Source organism: Spermophilus citellus (assembly GCF_964194105.1).
Source record: "Spermophilus citellus genome assembly, chromosome: 10".
In the NCBI taxonomy this organism is placed as follows: Eukaryota; Metazoa; Chordata; class Mammalia; order Rodentia; family Sciuridae; genus Spermophilus; species Spermophilus citellus.
The window spans coordinates 78,093,738-78,120,073 of NC_138197.1; the positions used below are offsets into that span (position 1 = coordinate 78,093,738).

Consider the following 26,336-nt stretch of genomic DNA (forward strand, 5'->3'; position numbering starts at 1 on the left):
GCTTTTATCCCTAACCCCTCACTGGTTCATTCTATTAATTCCTAAGAACTCAAAAAACAAGTCTACAAACTATTCCTACATCCATCACACTCATAAAAACATATTATGGTTTTCAGATGTCCTTAATTCATTCATATCTCTGATAAAAACTCATTTCCAAACCAAAGGTTATAATATTAAAGCAGAAATACATGACTCAGAATCAAATATATTCTGAAATAGATTTAAATGATACATTATATATCTATATATAAGACACATGTAGAAAGGCAGCTGATTAAAGATACCCCATTCTGCAAGACATAACTGAGATTAAAGTATGTCAACAAGGGGAATATGTTGCAGATGTGCTTCTCTGTTATGCAAATCTCAAAACTAACCAGGGTATTTACTCAAAGACTTATTATTTATTGTAAGAATGCATCGCCCATACTGGTGTGATCCTGAAACTTGTCTACAACAAAAGTCTTCATCTTAAAGAAAAACTCTTGGTGATCTCAAAATGCTATTAGCAAGACAAGTATGATATTCCTGGACACCAGCAGAATAAAATCCCAAGAGCCCTAAATTCCATCATCAGACTTACATGGATTCATTCCTGAACAGAATCCAAAGCTTTCTTTAAGGGAAAAAAAGGTGGGGGGGGGCACAAAAGCCAACAAGCTCTAATACATCCTATTCTAGACCAAAAATACAAAGCTGCAAATGTCTATAAATGCCTCAAGGTGTGCAATTACAGAAGCTAATTAGCATTCTCAAAATCAAACATCCACTACGATGCTTAAGGAACAGAGGAATTTGACACAAAGAAGGAATGAACAGATAAATTCCACCAAAAGACAGAATTCAGATGTATTTCTCTACTAAAAGAAACAGAGTTCTAGAATTAAACAATGTAACTTACTGGGAAAGTAAAAACTATATCAACCTCATAAGTCACAACTAAATTGTGAAGCTTTTTCTTGGTGTTATTCACTGTAAAAGTAGGAATTAATTGGGAAGAAAGCTCAGAACTGTGATAATGATTTTATAATAGAAAATAATGTGAAATCTGCTTTCATTCATAACCAAAAGATGTTTTAAAAAGAAAACACATGGCCAGGTATGGTGGAGCACACCTGTAAATCCTAGCAACTCCAGAGGCTGAGGCAGGAGGACTGAAAGTTTGATGACAGCCTGGGCAGCTTAGCAAGACCCCTCAAAAGAAAAAATAAAGTTGGAGATGTAGCTCAGTGTTGAGAACCCCTGGGTTTAACCTCCAGTATCGGGGAAAAAAAAAAAAAAGACCACATTAAAAAAAAAACAAAACCTATCTTAAATCATCTTTTGTCTAAAAAATCAACACACCAGAGTTGTGCCATTCTTATTTAATCCCAACAAGAATTTAACTATGGGATCTTGGGTAAAGAAGATTCTATGTAATTATCAGGAGATTTGATTTGTAAGTATGCCACCTATATGCTGTGTAATTTTGAGACCAATTATTAACCTGTTAGTGCCTCAGTTTCCCTTATTTATAAAACAAAGGTAACAGTAACTATCTCATGGGGATGTACAGATTAAATGAGTTAATATAAAGGCATAGTCCTTAGACACCTGAGAAGTATTTAAATAAATAATTAACTATTATTTTTGGTTTACTCTTCACTAAACTAATTAAGAGGATCAGGGTCACTATTTTAATAACTTAGAAGATTTAATAATATAATGATGTTTTATAGAACCTCCTAAACTAAGGATTTTGTTTGCTTAGAATGAACAAAATCAGGAGGCCCAGGGGGACATTACATTTTGATGACCTCAATATGCACTTTTTTTTAGAGACCCATATTCTGGGATATAATATTCCTGTGCCAAAGAAATGGAAGTTTTCTGATAAGCAAATAAATTATAATGTAAGTGCTAACTAGAGCTGCTCAAGGGTAAATGGCAATGAAGGAAGAGGGCATCTAAGTCAGACCCCAGGAAAGGCTTCCAGAATGGATAACAAACCTGATCCTCAAGGACAAATAATTTTTAGGCAAATGGAGAAGTGGAGACCTAGCTTTCATATTTACCAGTTAGATGACCTGAGGAAAGTTAATCTCTCTCAACCTCAATTTCCTCATCTATAAAATGAAATAACAAGAGTACTTCTTTGGGGGCTGGGGATATAGCTCAAAGGTAGAGCACATGCCTAGCATAACTGACAACTGGAATATGAGAATGTAATTCAGTGGTAGAGAGAGCTTGCCTAGCATATGCGATGGGTGCTGGGTTCACTCTCCAGCAATGCGAAAACAATAGGACTTCTTTTGGAATGAGGAAACTGTGCCTCAAGAGATATTAAGGAGGTGGTAGTCACATCAATAATCACGGCAACTAGAGAGGCAGAGGGCAGGAGACTGCAAATTCAAGGCCAGCCTCAGCAACTCAGTGAGAACCTGTCTCAATTTTTTTTTAAAAAAAGGGCTGATTAGATGGGATTGAGGCTCAGTGCCTAGCATATATGAGGCACTGGGTTCGAGTCTCAGTAAACCTCATATAAATAAATAGATAGATTTTTTTTGTCCATGTACAACTAAAAATTTAAAAAGGGGTGTGGGGGGCTGAGAGTGTAGCTCAGTGACAAAGCACCCCAGGTTCAATCCCTAGTACTGGGGCAGGGAGACACTAAGGAAGTAGAATCTTTAAGATTTAGTGACATATGAGATGTCTTTGATATCTATATGGGGGAAGATATCTAAGAAGGAGGGACCTGGGGAACTAGACAGAAAAATAGTCATAAAGTGTGGCATGGAACACCTGGGAATCCCCAACAACTTTTCTATGGCACCTGCAAGGTCAAAGACATTTTTTTTTGAAAGGGAAGAGATAAAACTATCATTATTTGCAGATAATATAAATATCATCCAAGAAAACCCAAGAGAATGAACAAATCATTAGAATTCATCAGAGTTCAACATGGTCACCATGTTGTACATGCAAGATCAATGTACAAGAGTTTAACAGCAGAATCAAGAAAAAATTTAATCAAATTGCTGAAAAACAGTGAAAAAGAAAATATCTTAGAAAGAACCTAAGGAAAAAAATGACACTTAACAGACACGGTACAACTAGCATCTTCTTGTCAGAAATAAGGTAGGTCCAAGACAACAGATCAACATTTTGTTTGCTTGCTTGTTTTTTGACTCTGGGTTTGGAACCCAAGGCCTTGTGCACGGGAGGCAAGCGTCCTTCCACTGAGCCCTAAGGACATGTTGTAAAAGAGGTGCAAATAAAGAAAAGAAAAAAAAGAAAAACATTAAAAACTCAAAAATGAAGTTGATGGATATAAAGATAACACAACTAATAACCACAGACCTATACTTTGAGAGGTCCTAAAACAATCTTCCAGGTGGAAGGAAAATGATACCAAATATCAAAAATTCAAATGACCTCTGTGCTTTAAAAGCATTTCTCTAAGAAAGAAGCATTAAGCTTCTGATTACATCCACTGTGTACATCCAATTGCATCCCATCCATTTTAAAATGATGGGCATTTTAGATCCTGGTAGTTTATAAGATGACCCTGGTAGTTTATCAGTGCATGCTAGGCAAGCACTCCACCACTGAGCTATAGCCTCAGCCCCTGTAAATGAATTTCTACAAATCTAAAAACCTGCTATTGTTAGTAAGTTAAATTCTGAGTATTCCAGGCTCAATTTATTTTTTTAGTTATAGATGGACACAATATCTTTATTTTTATGAGGATCGAACCCAGGGCCTCACACTTGCTAGGCAAGTTATCTACCACTGAGCCACAACCACAGCCTGGCTCAATGGTTTTTGTTGAGAGAATATTTTGTTCAATATAGGAGTGATCAGTACAACACTTGTTGTTGTTTGTCTTCATAATGACTGCCACTCTTACTGGTGTGAGGTGGTATCTTAGAGCAGTTTTAATTTGCATTTCTCTGATTGCTAGAGACGATAAGCATTTTTTCGTATATTTGTTGATTGATTGTATACCCTCTTCTGAGAAGTGTCTGTTCAGGTCCTCGGCCCATTTATTGATTGGATTATTTGTTGGTTTTTTTTTGGTGCTTATCTTGTTCAGCTCTTTATATACCCTAGAGATTAGAGCTCTATCTGATGTGTGAGGGGTAAAAATTTGTTCCCAGGATGTAGGCTCCCTATTCACCTCACATATTATTTCTTTTGCTGAGAAAAAAAACTTTTTTAGTTTGAATCTGTCCCATGTGTTGATTCTTGGTTTTAATTCTTGTGCTATAAGCATCTTATTAAGGAAGTTGTGGCCTAGCCCCACGTGATGGAGATTAGGGCCTACTTTTTCTTCTATTAGATGCAGAGTCTCTGGTTTAATCCCTAGATCCTTGATCCATTTTGAGTTAACTTTTGTGCATGGTGAGAGATAGGGATTCAATTTCATTTGTTGCATATGGATTTCCAGTTTTCCCAGCACCATTTGTTGAAGATGCTATCCTTTATCCAGTGCATGGTTTTGGCACCTTTGTCTAATATAAGGTAGTTGTAATTTTGTGGGTTAGTCTCTGTGTCTTCTATTCTGTACCACTGGACTACTAGCCTGTTTTGGTGCCATCAAAAACATTTTTATAGCCAAGAGCAGTGGAACATGTCTACTACTACTCCAAAGGCTGAAGTAGAGGATCATTTGAGGCCAGAAGCTAAGAGACCAAACTGGCAACATGGAATGGGGGGCAACATTTTCACATTAAGACCTTCTTTGTCCTTTTCACTGTCATACTAGGTATATGGTAGAGTTTTCCAGAAGCTATATAACATTTCAACTAACTCTAATGAAAGGAAGATCTGAGAATCCAACAGTATTCTATTAACCCCATCATTAAAAAGATTTATTGGCAGAACACTTGACTAGCTTACCAGAGACTCTGAGTTCCATCCCCAACACTTGGTGGGTGGGGGGGGCAAGGAACTAATCATAAACCAAGTAAAAGCTACAAAAAAATTGTTGCTATTTTTGGGAAAAATTACTTTTCATAAAAATTTGCTTTTATGTTAACATGTAATGGGTTTATTTTCTTTATTTGCTGTTGTTGTTGCAGTGCTAGAGATCAAACCCAGGACCTTGCACATGCTTACTATCATTTTTTCTAATTAATTAATAAATGTTTTTAAATTTCTCAGTTTCAATTTCTAATACATTAATTAATGCTTATAAGTATAAACTACATAAAAAGCTCTTTGGAGGGGCTGGGGATGTGGCTCAAGAGGTAGCGCGCTCGCCTGGCATGCATGCGGCCCAGGTTCTATCCTCAGCACCACATACAAACAAAGATGTTGTCAGCTGAAAACTAAAAAATAAATATTAAAAATTCTCTCTCTCCGGCTGGGGATGTGGCTCAAGCGGTAGCGCGCTCGCCTGGCATGCGTGCGGCCCAGGTTCTATCCTCAGCACCACATACAAACAAAGATATTGCATGTGCCACACTGCAATGTGGAACTTATTTTTTAAAAAAAGCTCCTTGGAGACCTCAATCATTTTTGAGTATAAAAGCTTTAGCCAGGTGCAGTGGCATATGCCTGTAATCCCAGCAGCTCAGGAGGCTAAGACAAGAGGATTGCAAATTCAAAGCCAGCTTCAGCAACTTAGCAAGGCCTTAAGCAACTTAGTGAGACCCTGTCTGTAAATAAAATACAAAACAGGCTGGGGGTGTTGCTCAGTGGTGATGTTGCTCAGTGGTTAAGTGCCCCTGAGTTCAATACCCAGTACCAAAAAAAAAAAAAAAAGAGAGAATGTAAAAGCTTTGATATCTAAAAAGTCTTAGATGGATGGTGGATGATATTTCCACTCAGTGAGACAGAATACACTAAAGAAGAAACCAGTTTGAAAAAGGAGGATAAACTAGGCATGGTGGTGCATGCCAGTAATCCCAGCTATTTAGGAGGCTGAGGCAAGAAAATTCCAAGTTTAAGAGCAGCCAACACAACTTAGTAAGCCCCTGGGTCAAAATTTAAAAATATAAAAAGGCTAGGATGTAGCTCAGAGGCTGAATCCTCCTGGGTTCAATACTCAGTAACAAAAAAGAAGAAATAAAGAGGGGTGGAGGAGGAGGTAAGAGAGAATAGAGGACTGGAAGGAAGGAAAGAAAAAATAAAGTTCTTTTTAATACATACTAAATGTGATATAACCATGGGCTGACAAAATCTAAGTATCCAAAAGGCAGTTACATAGGTGGGACTAGAAATCTAAACCACTAAACTCTGGGAGTAGCTGAAATCTTAAATTTCAATTGTAACCATAAAAGGGGAACTCACAGTGAGAAAAGTGGCAGGACAACAACAACAACAAAAGGTTGGAAGAAGGGGCTGAGGATGTGGCTCAAGCGGTAGCGCACTCGCCTGGCATGCGCGCGGCCCGGGTTCGATCCTCAGCACCACATACCAACAAAGATGTTGTGTCCGCCGAGAACTAAAAAATAAATATTAAAAATTCTCTCTCTCTCTCCTCTCTCATTAAAAAAAAAAAAAAAAAGGTTGGAAGAAAAGCAGAGGCCTCAGGACATAATACTATTTAAGGGATAGAGAGGAAGAAAAACTTCCATATGGAGGGGGGAAAAGTCATAGAAATGAGAAATTAAAATGAAACGTAAAACAACACTAGCTACAAATTAAAGACAGAAAAAGTAGGTCAGGGCTTTAAAGAAAAGTAAAACACAGTAAAAATCCAATCTACCACTAGAGATGGCAGGGAGAAACAGAATGGAAATATAAAATCAACATTAACTCAAAATCTCACTTTAACCAAGTTTTGCAAATTTTTTTCATAATTTTTTAAATCACTCATAAATAACAGAATGGTTTCAGATTCATTTCCTTTGCCCTCCAGAAGAAATGCAAACAAGTAAGAAAATGACCAAAAGGATAGAAATTAACAGAAAAAGCCCAGTGCAACGCCTATAATCCCAGTGGCTTGGGAGGCTGAGATAGAAGGATCAGGAGGGTTTCAAAGCCAGCTTCAGCAACAGTGAGGTGCTGAGCAACTCAGTGAGACCCTGTCTCTAAATAAAATATGAAATAGGGCTAGTGATTGGCTCAGTGGTTCAGTGCCCCTGAGTTCAATTCTGGTACTCAAAAAAAAAAAAAGAAAGAAAGAAAGAAAGAAAAGAAAAGACATTGACAGAAAAGAAAAGAACTCACTCACAAGTTATCATGATAGACACTTTCAAAAATTGCTGAGTGATATTCCAAGCTACATCACTGGTCCACTGAGCAGAGAATAGAAACATCAATAAAACTTTATTGATGGGACAGGCACAATTAGAAACAGCTCTAGCAGAAGATTATCAGAGCTCTAAGTCTCTTTGTTACTGAAACGTGGTTTAATTGCAGAAAACAACCTTCTTCAGATGTTTTAATGGTCCTATAGCACTACCATATCCAAATTGAGATTTTTACATAAATTAGAACAGCTTTGAAATACAGAGATAAATCTTTAAGAAATCATAGTGTATATACTTCATCATCAAACTTTGATGTAAGCCCTTTATTTGTAAACAAATAAAGATCAAAGGAGAATTACTTTGCTAGATGCACTTAGAATAGAAAGCCTTCTTTAACTGGTCAATTCTTCCCTTTAAATGTAGAAATTATGGTTTTTATATATATGGTCAATTTTTTTTGAGAAAAAGAATATAGGGAGAAAAAGCTTATGATACTCAGAATTTACCAATACATCCAAAAAGAACCCTGAACAAGAAAGTATACATTATCATGTATAAGCTGTCACTAAAAATCTTTTCACACCATAATCTTGTGCTACGGTAGCTGACCTGTTTCTACCTCTAAGCCCACATCTGATTATCTGTAAACTTGTAGGAGGAGCTGGGCTTCAATGGACACTGAAGTATCTTTTGACATTAAGTATCTTTTGACCTAAGCTCTATTTATCCTCCACTCCCTCTTTTAAGAATATGAGAGCAAGGTGCAGTGGCACACACCTGTAATCCCAGTGGTGCACACCTGTAATCCCAGTGGCTTCGGGGGGCTAAGGCAGGAACACTACAAGTTCAAAGCCAGCCTCAGCAAGTTAGCAAGGCCCTAAGCAACTGAGTGAGACTCTGTTGCAAAGTAAAGAGGGCTGGGGTTATGGCTCAGTGGTTAAGTGCCCCAGTGTTCAACTGCCAGTACGAAAAATAAATTAAACTAAATTAAATGAAAAGGGCTGGAGCTATTGTTCAGTGGTAAAGCACTTCTGGGTTAAAACCCCAGTACTCCACCCCACCGCCAAAAAAAAAAAAAAAAAAAAAAAAAAAAAAAACACCATAGTGTTCGAAATTATTGGATAGTAGTCAACAACAATGGGCAAAATGAAATTGTATAGAACTACATAAACACACAAAGTGCATGTAAAAGTGATCAAATAAACTCTAGATTTCACCAAAGTCAATCTCCTACTTTTAACATTATACTACAGTTATGCAGTGTTACCAGTAAAAATACTGGGTAAAAGGTTCATAGAATATTGCTATACTTTTTTTGTCTGAGGACACAATATATAAAGAAGTAATTTATTTGATGATAATTACAAAAAAGAAAAGAAGAAAAGATTTTATGTATTATTATAATTAAGTTGATATTAATCAAATTATACTGTTATAAACTATTGTTGATATTAATCAAATTATACTGTTATAAACTATTGTGTAATTATCATCCCTATTTGGACATAATCTTTTTTCTCTTTTAATATAGATAGTTACAGGGCTGGGGAAGTGGCTCAAGCAGTAGCGCACTCGCCAGGCATGCGTGCAGCCCTGGTTCGATCCTCAGCACCACATACAAACAAACATGTTGTGTCCGCCGAAAACTAAAAATAAATAAATATAAAAAATATATATATAGATAGTTACAGCTACTCATAGGAAACTGCAAGAGGGTCTTGAAGAGCCACAACAATATTGAAATAGGAAAGCAAGGTCCAGGGGGCTAGGGTTGTAGTTGTAGCTCATTGGTAGAGTGCTTGCCTAGCACATGTGAGGCACTGGGTTTGAGCCTCAGCACCACATAAAAATAAGTAAATAAAATAAAGGTATTGTGTCCATCTACAACTAAAAATTGTTTGTTTGTTTTAAGCAAGGTAGGAGGCAAAGCACTTGCCTCGTACGTTTGAGGCACTGGGTTCGATTTTCATCACCACATTAAAAAAAGCAAGATAGGAAGACTTATACCTTCAGAGTTTGAAGATTCTAGCAGGGAAGCCCAGCTACTCGTATACCTTTGACCTAAGAATAGTCCTCCTCTATCACGCAAAGTTGCCCTCTTCTACCAAGCAAATAACCTTAGGAGGGATGCACAAGGTAGCACATAAATTTGAATTTTTATAAACTTAAAAATACCCCCACTTAACCTACATTATCATTTCAGAGGTACTCAATCTTCATTTTTGACTAATCTTCAGATGATACTATTAGAAACCCTCCCTTCTACACTTGACAAGTACTACAATATGATCTGTAAATAAGCATTTATTTTTTAATATTTTTTAGTTGTAGTTGGACACAATATCTTTATTTATTTATTTTTATGTGGTGCTGAGGATTGAACACTGCACCTTGCACTTGCTACACGAGCGCTCTACCACTGAGCCCCAGCCCCAGCCCCACAAATAAGCATTTAGATATACAAAAAAAGCTCCTATAAGAAACCCTAATTAGATAACCAGGCATGATAGCACATGCCTGTGATACTAGTGACTCAGGAGACTGAGGCAGCAGGATCACAAGGTCAAAGCAAGCCTCAGCAATTTAGCAAGACTTTAAGCTACTTAGTGAGAACCTGCCTCAAATTAAAAAATTTTTAAAAGGGTTAGGGATGTGGCTCAGTGGCAAAGCACCCTGGGTTCAATTAGGTTCCTTAAAAATGAGAGAACCTATTAACAGCATCTCAAGAAATTAACAAGAGACTTTTACTATCTGCATTAATCATCTCTTAAGAATTCCCTAATTATATTTATCTCATAAAGATATTCACTTATACTTTAATTTTTCAAAAATTTTTATCTACTTTATAAATAATAAATAATATAAATAATCTACTTTATTTATGTTTTTCTGTTTTGTTTTTTGTTGCTAGGGATTGAATCCAGGGTCTCTCGCATGCTAAGTATGTGCTCTACCACTGAGCTACACCCCCAGCTCTAGAACAGTTTCAAGGTTAAAAATCTTAAAATTGGGTCAGGCACAGTGGTGCATATCTGGATTCAATTCCCAGAACCACAAACAACAACAAGCAGCAGCAAACAAATCCTAAAAGATATGACCACAAAGATATGACTACTATTTTATTTATGTATTTATGTATTTATTTGTTCGTTTTTGGTACTGGGGATTGAACCCAGGTGTACTTTACCACTGAGCCACATCCCCAACCCAAGCCCTTTTTATTTTTTATTTTGAGACAGCTTCTCACTAAGTTGTTTAGGGCCTTGCTAAGTTGCTATGGCTGGTCTCGACCCTACGATCCTCCTGTCTCAGACTCCTGAGTCACTGGGATTAACAGGTATTCACAAAAGCACCTGCTCTGTCTACTATTTTAAAGACTAACAAAAACTATGGTATACTCACTAGTGGGAAATTGTGGTATAGTCTATTAAAACCACTTTTTATTCATGATATTTATGGCCAATGAACAAATGACATAATCTAACCCAAATCACCAGCATCTCTCACTTCAACCGCAAAGACTTTATTTTTTAACTCAGCCAAATTCAATTTTGATGTCTTCCCTAAATTTCAATTTCTTCATCTATTAAATGGATATAATAATACTTACAACCCCACAGAGTTAAGTATGGATTAAATCAGAATGCAGGTACTGTACTTAATTTGTTGCCTGGCACATAGAAAGTCCTCTTAAATGTTACCTATTATTACCTGAATAAATGTTCAGCCTCCATGAGTCCAGTGCTGGAATGGCATCACATATAAGAAACAAGTCTAACCTCAAAAAAAAAAAAAAAAAAAAAAAAAAAGTTAAAAGCAATTTTGAATTTTTAATATACTGGGTACCCTCAAAGAAAATACATTCAATTCGAAATCTACAGCAGCACTGCTTAATATTTCTTTCACAATTCCTTTCACTTGTGTTTCTCATAAATATACACCTGCCCTGAATCCCCAATTCACAATTAAAATTTAAAAAAAAAAAAAGAAAAAGAAAAACAACTGTTCAATAGGCTCTTTCTCCTCTATTGATCTCCCTCTTCTTGTAAGCAGTTCTTGGACTGCTTTCTAACACAAATTAGTAACCCAGTCTTCTTGGAATTCCTCAGCTGCTTTTTACCCATTATTTCTTATACAAGTCTAGAACTCAGCAAGATGATCTAGAATCTCTCTTAGTAGGTGAGAAATAGAAGTGAGGCTAGAGATAGAACAAACACATAATTTAATATATCCTCACCCCATTTGTATTATTGCTATTACAAGACCCTAAAGTGTGGTTGGTGCTGAATCTACTTCAGGAGCCTAGAATGCTGAGAAGCCTTGAATGCTGAGTGTCACCACTAGAAACCTTAATGTACCCAAGCCAGTCTGAATTCCCACAAGCTCTTGAAACACCTGAGCCCTACTGTGTTCTTATGCCAAAGTGAGGAGAATCCCCAACACATTATTTGGTTTTACAACTCTATTTCACAAATATAACATCAATTAAATTCTACCCTCTTGATGTCTTACGAAGATTTCCATGAAGGTTGGGGTTGTGGCTCAGTGGCAGAGCACTTGCCAACATGAGGCACTGGATTCAATCCTCAGCACCACATTAAAAAAATAAAGGTATTGGTCCACCTAAAACTAAAATATAAATATTTTTTTAAAAAGATTCCCATGAAAAACACTTTCCAATTCTTTATACCTCCTGCACCTCAGGACATGTGGTTGGTTAAGGTTGGTTAAGGTGACATCAGGACATGTGGTTGGTTAAGGTTAAAAAGGGACAGCCAGGACACTGCCCTTCCACTTTTCACCACTAAACTTGGTCATAAAACACTACCCATATGGTGAATTTTTTCCCATGAAATGCCTTGTTCTCCCCCAAGCCAAGAAATTACTAGTTCCCTTTCCTCACCAGCCCTCAAGTCATGCCAAAACACATGTGATTTTTAAGCAGACACAAAGGGCTCACACTGAGAATCATGCCATACCAAGAGGTGACTCTCCAACTCAGAGAACCAGAAGCAACATAATTCAAAACACACACTAGTATTTAGTACTATAATGGCTATTTTACCCCATTGTAATTTTATCATAATTAAAAGTGGAACACTTTGGGGAAGAAGTTTAATTGCTTTCCGCCCTCTATCCTCCATAACTCCCTAATAGCTTTCAGTTTTTTTAATAAAATTCAACAGCCTCATAAGGAACATAAGTGGTTTCTTCTGTCTTTGGCATCCTGCAAAGCATTCTCCCAGAAATACATGAGTTATCTTTTTTTTTTATTGATTGTTTAAAACATTACAAAGCTCATGATATATCATCTTTCATACATTTGACTCAATTGGGTTATGAACTCCCATTTTTACCCCAAATACAAATTGCAGAATCACATCAGTTACACACTCACATTTTTACATAATGGCATATTAGTGACTGTTGTATTCTGCTACCTTTCCTATCCCCTACTATCCCCCCTCCCCTCCCCACCCATCATCCCTCTCTACATCATCTGCTGTTGTTCAATTCTCTCCCTTGTTCCCCCCCCTTCCCCTCACATCCTCTTCTATGTAATTTTGTGTAACATTGAGGGTCTCCTACCATTTCCATAGGCTTTCCCTTCTCTCTCCCTTTCTCTCTCCCCACTCGTCTTTGTTTAATGTTAATCTTTTCCTCATGCTCTTCCTCCCTGTTTTGTTCTTAGTTGCTCTCTTTATATCAAAGAAGACATTTGGCATTTGTTTTTTAAGGATTGGCTAGCTTCGCTTAGCATAATCTGCTCTAATGCCATCCATTTCCCTGCAAATTCTATGATGTTATCATTTTTTATTGCTGCATAGTACTCCATTGTGTATAGATGCCACATTTTTTTTATCCATTCATCTATTGAAGGGCATCTAGGTTGGTTCCACAGTCTAGCTTTTGTGAATTGTGCCGCTATGATCATTGATGTGGCAGTATCCCTATAGTACGCTCTTTTAAGATCCTCAGGGAACAGTCCGAGGAGGGCAATAGCTGGGTCAAATGGTGGATCCATTCCCAGCTTTCCCAGGTATCTCCATACTGCTTTCCAAATTGGCCTTACCAATTTGCAGTCCCACCAGCAGTGTACAAGTGTACCCTTTTCCCCACATCCTCGCCAATACTTAATTGTTGTTTGACTTCTTAGTGGCTGCCAATCTTACTGGAGTGAGATGGTATCTTAGGGTTGTTTTGATTTGCATTTCTCTGACTGCTAGAGATGGTGAGCATTTTTTCATGTACTTGTTGATTGATTGTATGTCCTCCTCTGAGAAGTGTCTGTTCAGGTCCTTGGCCCATTTGTTGAATGAGTTATCTTTTTTAAATGTAAATCGGATAATTGGGCTGGGATTGTGGCTCAGAGGTAGAGTAGCGCCTAGCACGTGCGAGGCCCTGGGTTCGATCCTCAGCACCACATAAAAATAAAAGATATTGTGTACAACTACAACTAAAAAAATAAATATTTTTAAAAAATGTAAATCAAATAATTAAGCATCCTCATTCAACTGGCTCTCATCCATGCAATAGAATATAGAGCCCTACAAAATTTGGCCTGTTCTTGAACACACCAAACCAAATTCTCCCCATAGGTCTTTGTATTTGTTGGGGCCTATGCTCAAAATACTCTGCTTATTCAAAGAAATAAATAGTTCAATGAATAGTTATATGTCACACAAAGAGGTCTTCCTTGACTACCTCAATTTGAAGAATCTGTTCCTCCTTTTTTCCTCTATATCACAACACCACATTTATTTTCTTCATAGGATTTATCATAATCATTATCTATCTTATTTATTTACTGGAAAACTGTCTATCTTCCCAGACAAAAATGTAAGCTCTTAGAGGGCAGAAATCTTATGCATTTTGTTCACATACATATCTGCAATGCCAAATACTGTGTAACACAAAATAAGCCTGAAATGATTTTCTAATTGTCTGATTCACTTACAAAGTTAAGTACTTCCTCTGAGGTAAACCTGGGCTTTTTAAGGTATTTAAATCTTATTTGTACAGCCAATAAGATAACCAAGTTAATAACCCTGTGTTCTGTTCTTCATTGTAACGATCTGACTTACAGTCTCAGAAATCTTCCTTCCTTTTACTGAAGGTAAAATTTACACTCAGAAAATAACATGGCAATCCAGTCTCACAACAGTTCTACGGTTCTGAGGGGCCCAAATACAAACATCTCAAACAAAAGCAACTGCCAAAGATCTGACTATGACCACTGCAATGAGGAGTTCCTCATAGTTCAGAACAACTTAGGTTAAACTTACCCAAGATGGAAATGCCTATGAGAGAATCACTACTGCTAAGAGCTCTGTAAAGCACTCCAAATAATGCCTTGAAGAAAACATCAAAGGATGGAATGATTCAGTTCAGTCATCTAACTAGTAGAACATTCTATAAAGCTTTAATAACAATCCTGTCACCAGAAAAACAGATACTTTTTCATAGACTTCTAATCAGATTTATTTAGCGGACAATATCCATCCTTTATAATAAAATGCCACGGAGTTCCTATTCCTATCAAATTACCACTGGTTTGGGCAACAGATAAATCAGAAACTATAGGTAACAAATCCACTTATCTGGGACTCAAAACAATTAATTAAACTTACTCAGAAAAGGACAACTGCCTCTAGTCACCTGAAGACAAGTTTCAAAGATTTGAACAAATGTGACATTTGGGTACACCAAAAAAGCTGTAATCTGAAAAACAGCCACATGTCACTTTCAATGGTGTACCTATACTCACCCTCTATAATAAATTATTTTTAAAGTCGACTGAATCTTAAAAAATGATTTTTAGTTTTCTCTAAATTAAGAAGCTATGGCAGCTACCTTAATGAGAAGCCCAATAAACTTACGGCAAGGGGCTCATTTTGTTGACATTGTCACCTCACCTAGAACTTATGCTGATTCACTCTGATAGGTTGACAGGTCACTGACATCTTGGCCTTTCCCAAGATTCTTGTTTATTTCACATTATTTAAAAAAAAAAAAATCACTGTCTACTCAAGACAACTACGATCTAGATACCTCCTGCTATCAAGCCTTTCCCTCCCTGCCTTCATTGAGCATCTGGCCAGGGAGGGAGTTATTTCAGGTTCATCATAGTAACTCTGAATAACTAATAAGCTATATAGCCTATAAAAGGACCAGAGTGGGCCAGACATGGTGGCACATGCCTATAATCCCACTTAGAAGGCTGAGGCAGGAGGATTCAAGTTCAAAGCCAGCCTCAGTAGAGAGAGGCCCTAAGCAACTCAGTGAGACCCTGTCTCAAAACATAAAAAAGGGCTGGGATGTGGCTCAGTGGTTAAGCACCCTTGGGTTCAATACCTGGTTAAAAAAAAAAAAGAAGAAGAAGAGGAAGAAGCAGAGTTCATTTCCCTATCCCTTGAATCAGGTCTTCCCTGACCTTGTAACTTGCTCTGATCAACAGAGTGAGGCATAAATGACACCACAACTTCTGAAGCTAGACCTCAAGAGGCCTTGCAACTTCCACTCTCACCCTTTTGGAACATAGCCATCATGCAAAGAGGCCAAGTCAGACTGCAGAAAACATCACAGCAACCTAGCTGTCAGCTCTAGTCCAGTGTTAAGACATGTGAGTAAGGCTCCTTGGGTCCAACCAGTTGTCAATCTGTCAAATGACCAAAACCACTTATAAATAAACCCAGCCAATACCATATAGAATCAAGGCAGAGTGTGCCACATTAGCCCTGCCCAAACTGCCAAACCATTTATATCATAAGCAAATAAATAGTTTTAAGCCACTAAGTTTTGAGGTGGTTTGTTCCATGGCAGTAAATAACAGAAATACCCACAATCAGCTGAGATTAATTCAAAACATCACATTGAGCTACTGAAAATCAGCCTGTGTAGTCCCAACATGTAAGGCAATTAGAATCTGTAAAGAGCAATATATAGGACTACGCTCCAATGTTAAGATATATGCCAGGGAATTTCACCAAATTGATCAGATTTATCAATCTGCTCCCATGTATATCCCATGAGCAAATACCCATAGAAGATATGTGCAAAGATATGCACCCATCAAAGAACTCATAATGAAAACTGATAGAGAATGTCTACCAAAGAATAAGACAACCAAATTTAAACAACAGGCAAAATAACTTAAATGGGCATTTCACACAAGAGGATACTTAAAGAGACCTATATGCATATGAAAAAATGATTCAACATCAAGTCATCAGGGAAATGCAAATTAAAAATACGAATAGCCACCACTAATCTCCAACAGATTAGCTAAACTTGAAAGAACTGATAATACTGAATGTAGTCAAAAGATGTAGTACATCCAGAACTCTCATATCTTGCTGGCAAGATAATATAACTACTTTAGAAAACTGAGAATACTTAAGTTACACATACAAATAGCCTATGACCTAGCAACTCCACTCCTAGGCATATAATCAACAGAAGTGAGTATATATTTCTTACATGTATAAAAACTTTGCACAAGAATGGGGGCTAGGGTTGTGGTTCAATGGTACAGCACTTGCCTAGAATATGGAAGGCACTGGGTTAGATCCCCAGCACCACATAAAAAATAAAATAAAATAAACAAATAAAAATAAAGGTATTGTGTCCATCTATAACTAAAAAAAAAAAGGGGGGGGGAATATTTTTAAAAGAAAGAAAGAAAGAATGTTCATAGGCCCGTGGCTCAGGAGGCTGAAGCAGGAGGATCACAAGTTCAAAGCCAACCTCAACAACTTAGTGAGGCCCTAAGCAACTCAACGACATCCTGTTGAGTTAAAGGACTTGGGATGTGGCTCAGTGGTTAAGTGCCCCAGGGTTCATTAATCTTTGGTACACAAAAAAAATACAATGTTCATAGTAGTATTACTCATAACAGTTCAAAACCAGAAACAATTCCCCAAGCACAGTGGTACACACCTGTAATCCCAGCTGCTCAGGAGACTAAGGCAAGAGGATCTCAAGTTCAAAGCTAGCCTCAGCAATTCAGCAAGGCCCTAAGCAATTCAGTGAAACCCTATTTCTAAATAAAATACAAAAAGGGCTGGGACGAGACTCAGTGGTTAAGTGCCCCTGGGTTCAATTCTTGGTACAAAAACAAAACAAACAAACAAAAAAAAATCTGGAAACAACAGAAAAAATATGATGGTAGTCAGACAATTGAGTATAACAGCAATGATAAAAGAATGAACCATTGTTATACCACTGCTATAATGTATATGTAAATACATACATTAATCTCTTTTTTTTTTTAAAGAGAGAGTGAGAGAGGGGGGAGAGAGAGAGAGAATTTTTAATATTTATTTTTCAGTTCTCGGCGGACACAACATCTTTGTTGGCACGTGGTGCTGAGGATCGAACCCGGGCCGCACACATGCCAGGCGAGCACGCTACCGCTTGAGCCACATCCCCAGCCCCTACATACATTAATCTCAAAGGCAGTGTTGAACACAACACAGAAGAGTACATCGATGGGGAAAGAAAAGATGGTGAAATGAGATGGACATCATTACCCTAGGTACATGTGTGATTGCACAAATGGTCTGATCCTACTTCATATACAACCAGAAGTGAAAAACTGTGCTCCATTTGTGTACAGTGAATCGAAGAGCATTCTGTTGTCATATATAACTGTTAATAATAAATGAATAAATAAATAAATAAATAAATATAATTTTTTTAAAGGAGTACATATAGTTCTATTAATATGAAATACTAATACAGGTAATACTAATTAAGGTAACAGAATTAAGCTACAGAATAGTGGTTATCATTTGGAAGTCATTTATGTGAAGGGGATTCTAGGGCATTACTGGTGTGTTTGATCAGATTTCCTTCCAGAGCAAACTGCCCAAACAAGATTATTTAAAGAGACAGCTTATAACTAACTTGGAAATTATAAGCAGTTGGAAGCAGTTGGTCATGTTCTTGCCTATTCAGCCTGCATGCAAGATGCTGCAAAGATGCTGCATGCAAGATGCTACACTCAGTTTTGCTTTAGAAAGGACATGCTCTGACCCCTGCATTTGTCTGTACAATCTGACCTTCTATGGCTACATGACCAAGTCAGTGTCTTTAGTTTAGGACCTCATCCTGTTCCACTGGCCTCCTTATCATCAGAGATACTGTAACAAAAATATTCCTTAAAATAAATAAATACATACATACATACATACAATGGTATCACTATCATACATAAATTTCCTTGAAATACATACTTATCTATATAAAACCCTCCAATGATTCCCCACTGCCTATAGAAAAAAACAATGTACTCCATTCACAGGATGCTAAAGTCCTTTTGTGATTTGAACCCAGACTACCTTTTTTCTCTCATCATATGACTCTGAGTTCCAGATACAACAGATCATTTGTAGTTGACCTAGAAAGCTCTAAGTAGTCTCACCTCTCTGGATACATCCTTTATCAAGAGCAGCAGTTCTCAGAGCGAGGTCTCAGGAGGTCTAAGAAGTCAAATTAGTTTCATAACACAGTGAAGATATTATTTTTCAAATTAATACTAAGATGTTATTTTGCCTTTTTCACACAGACAAAAGGACTGACAGGTGAAGCTACTAGTGCCTTCACATGATCAAGGCAGGAACATCAAACTCTACATTTGAAGTTTTTTAAAAAGTATAAATTTCACTTAAGAATATCCTGGATGAGGGCTGGGGATGTGGCTCAAGTGATAGTGCGCTCGCCTGGCATGCATGAGGCACTGGGTTCGATTCTCGGTACCACATAAAAATAAAAGATATTGTGTCCACCCAAAACTAAAAAATAAATAAAATTAAAAAAAAAAAAAGAATATCCTGGATGAAGCAGTAAAACTAATTTTAGTCAACTCTCAATATCTTCAAGGAACTGATACCAGAATCATCTCTCCACCCCTTGCTCCATTCCCCCACCAACCAAACTCTACAGATGCTCAAGTCCATTATAAAAAATGGCATAGTATTTGCATATAATCTTCACATATCTTTCCACATACTTTAAATCATTTCTAGTTTATAATATCTAATGTAAATGCTATATCAATAATTATTATAAGGGGCTGGAGATGTGGATCAAGCGGTAGCGCGCTCGCCTGGCACGCATGCGGCCTGGGTTCGATCCTCAGCACCACATACAAACAAAGATGTTGTGTCCGCCGAATACTAAAATATAAATATTTTTTTAAAAATTTTAAAAAATAATAATTATTATTATAAAGTACTTTTTAGGGAATAATGATAAGACAAAAAGTATGTACATATTCAGTAGAGCCACAATTTTTGTATTCAGAAGTACAGAACCAAGGGGCTAGAGCTGGGGCTGGGGCTCAATGAGAGAGTGCTTGTTTAGCATGCGTGAGGCACTGGGTTCGATCCTCAACACCACATAAAAATAAATAAATAAAATAAAGGTTTTTTTTTTTTTTAAAAAAAGAAATGCAGAACCTACACATATGAAGGGCTCACTATATTAAATTTCCACATCTGAGTTCATGTCTTTTTAATAATCTACATAACAAAATGGTAAGTACAAAGCACTTCTGCTACAAACAAAACTACAACTATCTCAAGGAAAAGCACTTCTGTAACTGAACTTCAAGCTGCCCTGGCTTTTCTCATTTAGCATTTTATTTGAATAAAGAATTTTGGCAAACTATGGTTATTCAGCCTTGTATAGCTGCAGTATTTTTCACAAAAATGAAAGAAGTAAGCCTATTACTTCAAAGCAAACAATGTTATTTATTTGATACCATTCAAATGGAATTTGATAAAATTCATGCTCTTAAGTGAAAAATCAGAATTTTGAAAAACATGCATTTTCTTTTGTGAGCTTGATAGCTTCTCAATACTCAGACTTCACTGGGTTAGTTACCTAGCACCACATATAAATAAATAAAATTATATCAACAACTAAAAAAAAGAAAAAACATACACATTCCTAAAGGTGTTACTCTTGATTAATGTGATTATATATTTTTTAAATAATGAAATAAATCAAACATTTGAAAGGTCTACATAACTCAGTGAACCAATATTTTCCAACTGATCAATTCATGTTTCCAAATCACACATAAGTAAAAGAGGGTAAAAGAACTATTCAAGCTGGGTGCAGTGACGTATGCCTGTAATCTCAGCAACTTGGGAGGCTGAGTCAGGAGGATCTCAAGTTCAAAGCCAGCCTCAGCAATGACGAGGCACTAAGCAACTCAGTGAGATCCTGTCTCCAAATATAATACAAAATAGGGTTGGGGATGTGGCTCAGTGGAGTACCTCTGAGTTCAATACTTAGTACCAAAAAAAAAAAAAGAAAAAAAACTATTCAATGTATAACATAGACAAATGGCTTTTTTTTCCCTTGTGGTACTGAGGATCAAACTCAGAACTTCACACACGTTAGGCATGTAGTTTGCTACCACTGAGCTGTATCCCCAGACTCAAAAATGATTTTAATATTGCCAAGTATTGAAGGTTCATTATATAGTTTCACATTCAACATTGCAAGTAGCCTTTAAAAAAACTACCATTTTTTTACTTTGGCTGTAATATCAAAGAAAATAATCATCATCACCTGAAGAGAATATTTAAATATTCCTCCCATTTCCAATTACATATCCCTGAGGCTGGATTTTCTTCATATACTTCAACTAAAATGACATTCTGCAATAGACTGAACACAGATGCTGATATAAGAATCGAGCTGTCTTCTATTAATTCAGAGATTACAGAGATTTGCAGAAGTAAAACAATGTTCCTCCCGCCTCATTAAATTTTTTGTTTCAGAAAAGCTTTTAATGGGGCTGGGGATATAGCTCAGTTGGTAGAATGCTTGCCTGGCATGCACAAGACCCTGGGTTCAATCCCCAGCACCACAAAATAAAAAGCTTTTTAAGGGAGGGGTGTAGCTCAGTGATAAAGTACTTGTCTAGTATGTGTGAGACCCTGAGTTCAATCCCCAAAACCACAAAAACAAAACAAAAAAAAAATTTAAAGTGTTATAGGCATGTTTATTATTATATTTATTTATTTATTTATTTAAAGAGAGAGTGAGAGAGGGAGAGAGAGAGGAGAGAGAGAATTTTAATATTTATTTTTCAGTTATCGGTGGACACAACATCTTTGTTTGTATGTGGTGCTGAGGATCGAACCCAGGCCGCACGCGTGCCAGGCGAGCGTGCTACCGCTTGAGCCACATCCCCAGCCCGATTATTATATTTAATTAATCAATAAGTATTTAAATTATTTGTTTTTTAGTTTTAACTTCTAATAGAGTTAAATTTTTGGTGCCAGGGATTAAACCCCAGGGATGCTTGATTACTGAGCCACACCCTCAGTTCTTTTAATTTTTCATTTTGAGACAAGGTCACACTAAGTTGCTTAGGGCCTCACTAAATTGCTGAATATGGCTTTGAAATTTCGATCCTCCTCCCTCAGCCTCCCAAGTAGCTGGGATTTGAGGGATGTGCCTGGCTAGAGTTCAAAATTAATAAATATAACCCACATAAGTAAATAGTTCCTTGGGGTCCATAAGGGTTCTTAAAATAGTAAAGAGGTCGGACATACACCAAAAAGTTTTAGAGCTGCTAATATAGAATTTCCCCTGCCCTACTTGTCTCTTAAGGCTCTACTCCAGAAAGACTTCCTTGATAGCTTACAGTCAATTAGTGTAATTATTTACTTATAGAGAAGAACAAAGACTACATTGTTTCATTGCCACTAAATTAATGGTGTGTTGAATGAACAAGGCTAAAATGCAATCCAATACTGAGTGTTTCACTGTAAATACATATACATTAAGTTGATATTTCACACTAGTTATTCTGTATTTGTCCATGATGCTTAAACCTAGCCTCCCCAGCCACTGCAATTACAGGCTTGTGCCACCATGCCCTGCTTTCACTACTTTTGAATGTCTAAAATTTTCCATAATAAAAAGTTGGGTAGCCAACTTAGTTGGGCCTATAGGCACATGTCACCACACTTGTAGTATTCAAAACCTAAAGCAGGAGAGGATCACTTTTGCCCAGGGGTTCAGGACCAGCCTGGGCAAAATAGCAAGACCCTGTTTCTATTGGGAAAAAAAGAAAAATTTGTAAAAAAGAAAAGTACATGGGCTGGGGTTGTAGTTCAGTGATAGAGCCCTTGCCTAGCATGTGTAAGGCACTAGGTTCAATCTTCAGCACCACATAAAATAAATAAAATATGGGGCTGGGGATGTGGCTCAAGCAGTAGCGCGCTCGCCTGGCATGCGTGCAGCCCAGGTTCAATCCTCAGCACCACATACAAACAAAGATGTTGTGTCTGCTGAAAACTAAAAAATAAATATTAAAAAATTATTTCTCTTTCTCTCTTTTTAATAAATAAATAAATAGATAGATAGATAAATAAATAAATAAATAGATAAATAAAATAAAGGTATTTTGTCTAACCAAAAAAAGAAAGAAAAGTACAACTTGGTGACACATCCTTTTAATCCCAACTACTCAGAGGCTGAAACAGGAAGATCACAAGTTCAAGGCCAGCCTCAGCAATTTAGTCAGACCCTGCCTTATAAAATTTAAAAGAAAGCCTGGGGATGTAGCTCAGTGGTAGAGAACTTGCCTAGCATGTGAGAATCCCCAGTACCACAAAAAAGAAAAAAAGAGAGAAAGAAAAAAAAAGGAAAGGAAAGAAAAATGCATGTATGAAATATGATAGCTGAAATGTTGTTTATTACTCTATTTTCAAAGCCCAAATCAAGCCAGTGCAGTAGAGTACACCTGTAATCCTAGCAACCTAGAAGGGTGAGGCAAGAGGATCTAAAGTTCAAAGCCAGCCTCAGCAATTCAGCGAGGCCCTAAGCAATATAGTGAGAACCTGTCTCAAAATAAAAAATAATAAAAAGGGCTGAGAAAGTGGCTCAATAATTAAGCACCTCTAGGATTAATTCTTAGTACCAAAAAAAAAAAAAGGCCAGTTCTTTTCCTACCTCTTCCATGAAACCTTTCTATATTGATTTATCTCTTCTATTCTTGTGCATTTATTTGTACTACACAATTGACTTCAATTGTCCACATCACAGGATCTAATCCATTATATCTTTCTTATCCACATTTTTAAAATAGTTTTTTAGTTGTCAATGGACTTTTATTTTAATTATTTATATATGGTGTTGAGAATCAAACCCAGTGCCTCACACATGTTAGGCAAGCAGTGTGCCACTGAGTTACAGCTCCAGCCCCCTCTTATCCACATTTTGGTACATTATAGTTGTACATATTGATGGGATTTGTTGTTACATATTCGTACATGCACACTATACAACAATATAATTAACCAGTATCACTCCCCAGTACTTCTCCCCTCCCTCCTCATCTCCCACCCCTTGGTCTCTTTCTTCTACTGATCTCCCTTTGATTTTTAGATCTACCCCCACCTTTTTTTCCTTTTTCCCCACAAGCTAATCCATTATATCTTATTAACTGATCATGTTTTATCTCCACATGGCTAGTCTTTAATACACACAAAATCCAACCACCCCAGAATAATGCCTAGCCTCCAAAGATTCATTTTTAAGAATTTTTATGAACCTGGAACCTGTGGAAAAATCCAATATTCTTTCTTGTCACCCCAAGGGCCACTCTAATGTTAAAATTAGAAGTTTGGTTTATTTGTGGTGAGGGGTGCTGGGGACTGAATACAGGGCTTTGCACATGCACTGAGATATACCCCAGCCCTAAAATTAAGTATTACTCTAGAAAACCATATAATACTGTCCTCTTGAAATTTTGCCAGGGTCACTTTTTGACACCAAAATGCTAAGCTAGGACGAAGATGTAGCTCAGTGGCAGAGCACTTGCTTGTAGAAGCTAGAGGCCCTGGGTTCAATCCCCACTACAAGAGGGGGAGGGCATGACAGGGAAAAGAGAAAGGAGAGAGGAAGAAATTTGTTAGTTAACTGATTAAGTAATGATTAAGTACAATGAAGTTATTTTATAAAAACTTCAGCTGCAATACAAAGGGAAAGCACTTACTCAAAGGAAAATTTGGAAAACCCAGGAAACAAAGAACCTGATACTTAGAGATAGGTAGTATCTATCTATAATTAGAGATAGACCACCACTCCAGTAGTGAAAAACAAGTCAACTGGAGGAGAAAAAGAAACTGGAGGGGCTGGGGTTGTGGGTCAGCGGTAAAGCGCTTGCCTAGCATGTCTGAGGCGCTGGGTTCGATCCTCAGCACCACATATAAATAAATAAGCAAAATAAAGGTATTGTGTACAACTACAACTAAAAAATAATTAAAAAAACAAAAAAGAAGCTGGAGTATTGCACAATTTAGAGTTGATTCATAACCCTTTATTCCTATTTATTCAGTTGTTGTAGTACAGGGGATTGAACCCAGGGGTGCTCTACCACTGAGCTACATCCCCAGTTCTTTCTTCTTCAATTTTTATTTTGAGAGGTCTCACTTAATTGCTTATGGTAGCCTTGAACTTGCAATTCTACTGTCTCAGTCTCCCAAGTCACTGAAATTTCAGGTGTGTGCAATAGCACACAGCCCCTTTATCCCTTTTCTTTTCTTTTTTCACTAAGTACTATGCTAGGCATGGTGGTACACATTTGTAATCCCAGCTGCCCAGGAGGCTTAAGCCAGCCTCAGCAATTTAGTGAGACCCTGTCTCTAAATAAAATATAAAAGAGTGTTGGGGATGTGGCTCAGTGGTTAAGTGACCCTAAGTTCAGTTCCCAGAACCACCCCTGCCACACAAACACAAAAACAATGTTTCCCCTCTCCAATTACAAAAGAAACATATGTTCTCATATTCTCATATGGAGATTTAAAAAAAAAGAAAGAAAGAAAAAGAAAATAAGAAAACATCCCATAACCTCCTTCATAATATTTTATTAGTAAATCCCCTGAGCCGCCGAGTGCAGCTAATTTATAATTCCATTTGTATAAATCAAGATTCACAATAACTGTTTCATTTTTACAAATTTTTCTTGTCAGTTTTTAATAAATTTGTGTTTTTGTCCAAACTTCATGCTATAGTAATGAAAAATACTACTTTTCCGATTGCCAAATCAGGTACTAAACACATCATATTCATCGTATATAAAATATTATTCTATTTTTAACTTACATTTAATTTGAATTAGCTACTCAAAGTAACTATTCTTTTATCTGCCATTTCTTGTGTTGAGGTCCTACCCAACTATATCAACAGTTCTTCACACTCCATGTACAAAAAAATATACATGGAATAATTAAGTTTCTTGCCAAAATATCCTATATAAACTCTAGTCTGAATTCACAACAACAATTCCAACATCATCATAAAATTCCCATAGCAATCAAGTATGATGCTCATCTGATTACTAGCCCAGATGTATTGCCTCATCCATCCAGGGTAAAGTATTAAGAATAGTATTTATCAAATGTAACTTGGAGAGACACTGGGAAAAGGTAGTGGATAACATGCAGGACTTTAAATATATGGACAGAACATATTAACACCTCTTCACCTTCCTTACAAACCATAAAATTCCCATAGCAATCAAGTATGATGCTCACCTGATTACTAGCTGAGATGTATTACCTCATCCATCCAAGGTAAAGTATTAAGAATAGTATTTATCAAATGTAACTTGGAGAGACACTGGGAAAAGGTAGTGGATAGCCTCTAGCAATTCACCTGGGAAGGGAAAAAAAAAATTATCTCTTTAACCACTCTGAATCCAGCTCTAACAATCTTTCCGCAATACAGTAATCAATCAAAAGTCTCACAATAGTTCTGCTATTTCACTGGACTCTATTTGTTTATTTGTCTGTTTAAGTATCAGGAATCGAACCTGGGGCACTTAACAACTGAGCCACATTCCCAGACCCCCTCTATTCTTTTTAAAACGTTATACATGATAGCATGTATCTTGACATATTATACGTATATGGAATATAATTTCTCATTCTTTTGGTTACACACGATATAGAATTATATTGGTTGTGGAATCATATATGCACATAGGATATAGTAATGCCTGATTCATTCTACTATCTTTCCTATTCCCATTTCCTCTCCCTTGCCTTCATTTCTCTTTGTCTAATCCAAAGTACTTCTATTCTTCTCTACCTGTCCCCCTTATTATGAGTTAGCATCCAC

General features: G+C 36.9%; 1 protein-coding gene across 5 annotated transcripts in view; it reads right to left on the reverse strand.

Moving 5' to 3' along the window:
* R3HDM2 (R3H domain containing 2) overlaps nucleotides 1-26,336 on the reverse strand; it is a 155,388-nt gene that overhangs the window by 103,488 nt on the left and 25,564 nt on the right. For 2 of the 5 annotated variants that reach the window (XM_081310452.1, XM_081310451.1), the window contains exon 2: nucleotides 25,751-25,871. The exons of 1 other annotated variant lie outside the window; for it this stretch is intronic. The gene's annotated coding sequence lies outside the window, so the exon portion shown is untranslated. Of the gene's footprint in view, nucleotides 1-10,895; nucleotides 10,964-25,750; nucleotides 25,872-26,336 lie in introns of all 5 variants that reach the window. 2 more of the 5 variants (XM_081310465.1, XM_081310450.1) reach the window with 2 other exon arrangements.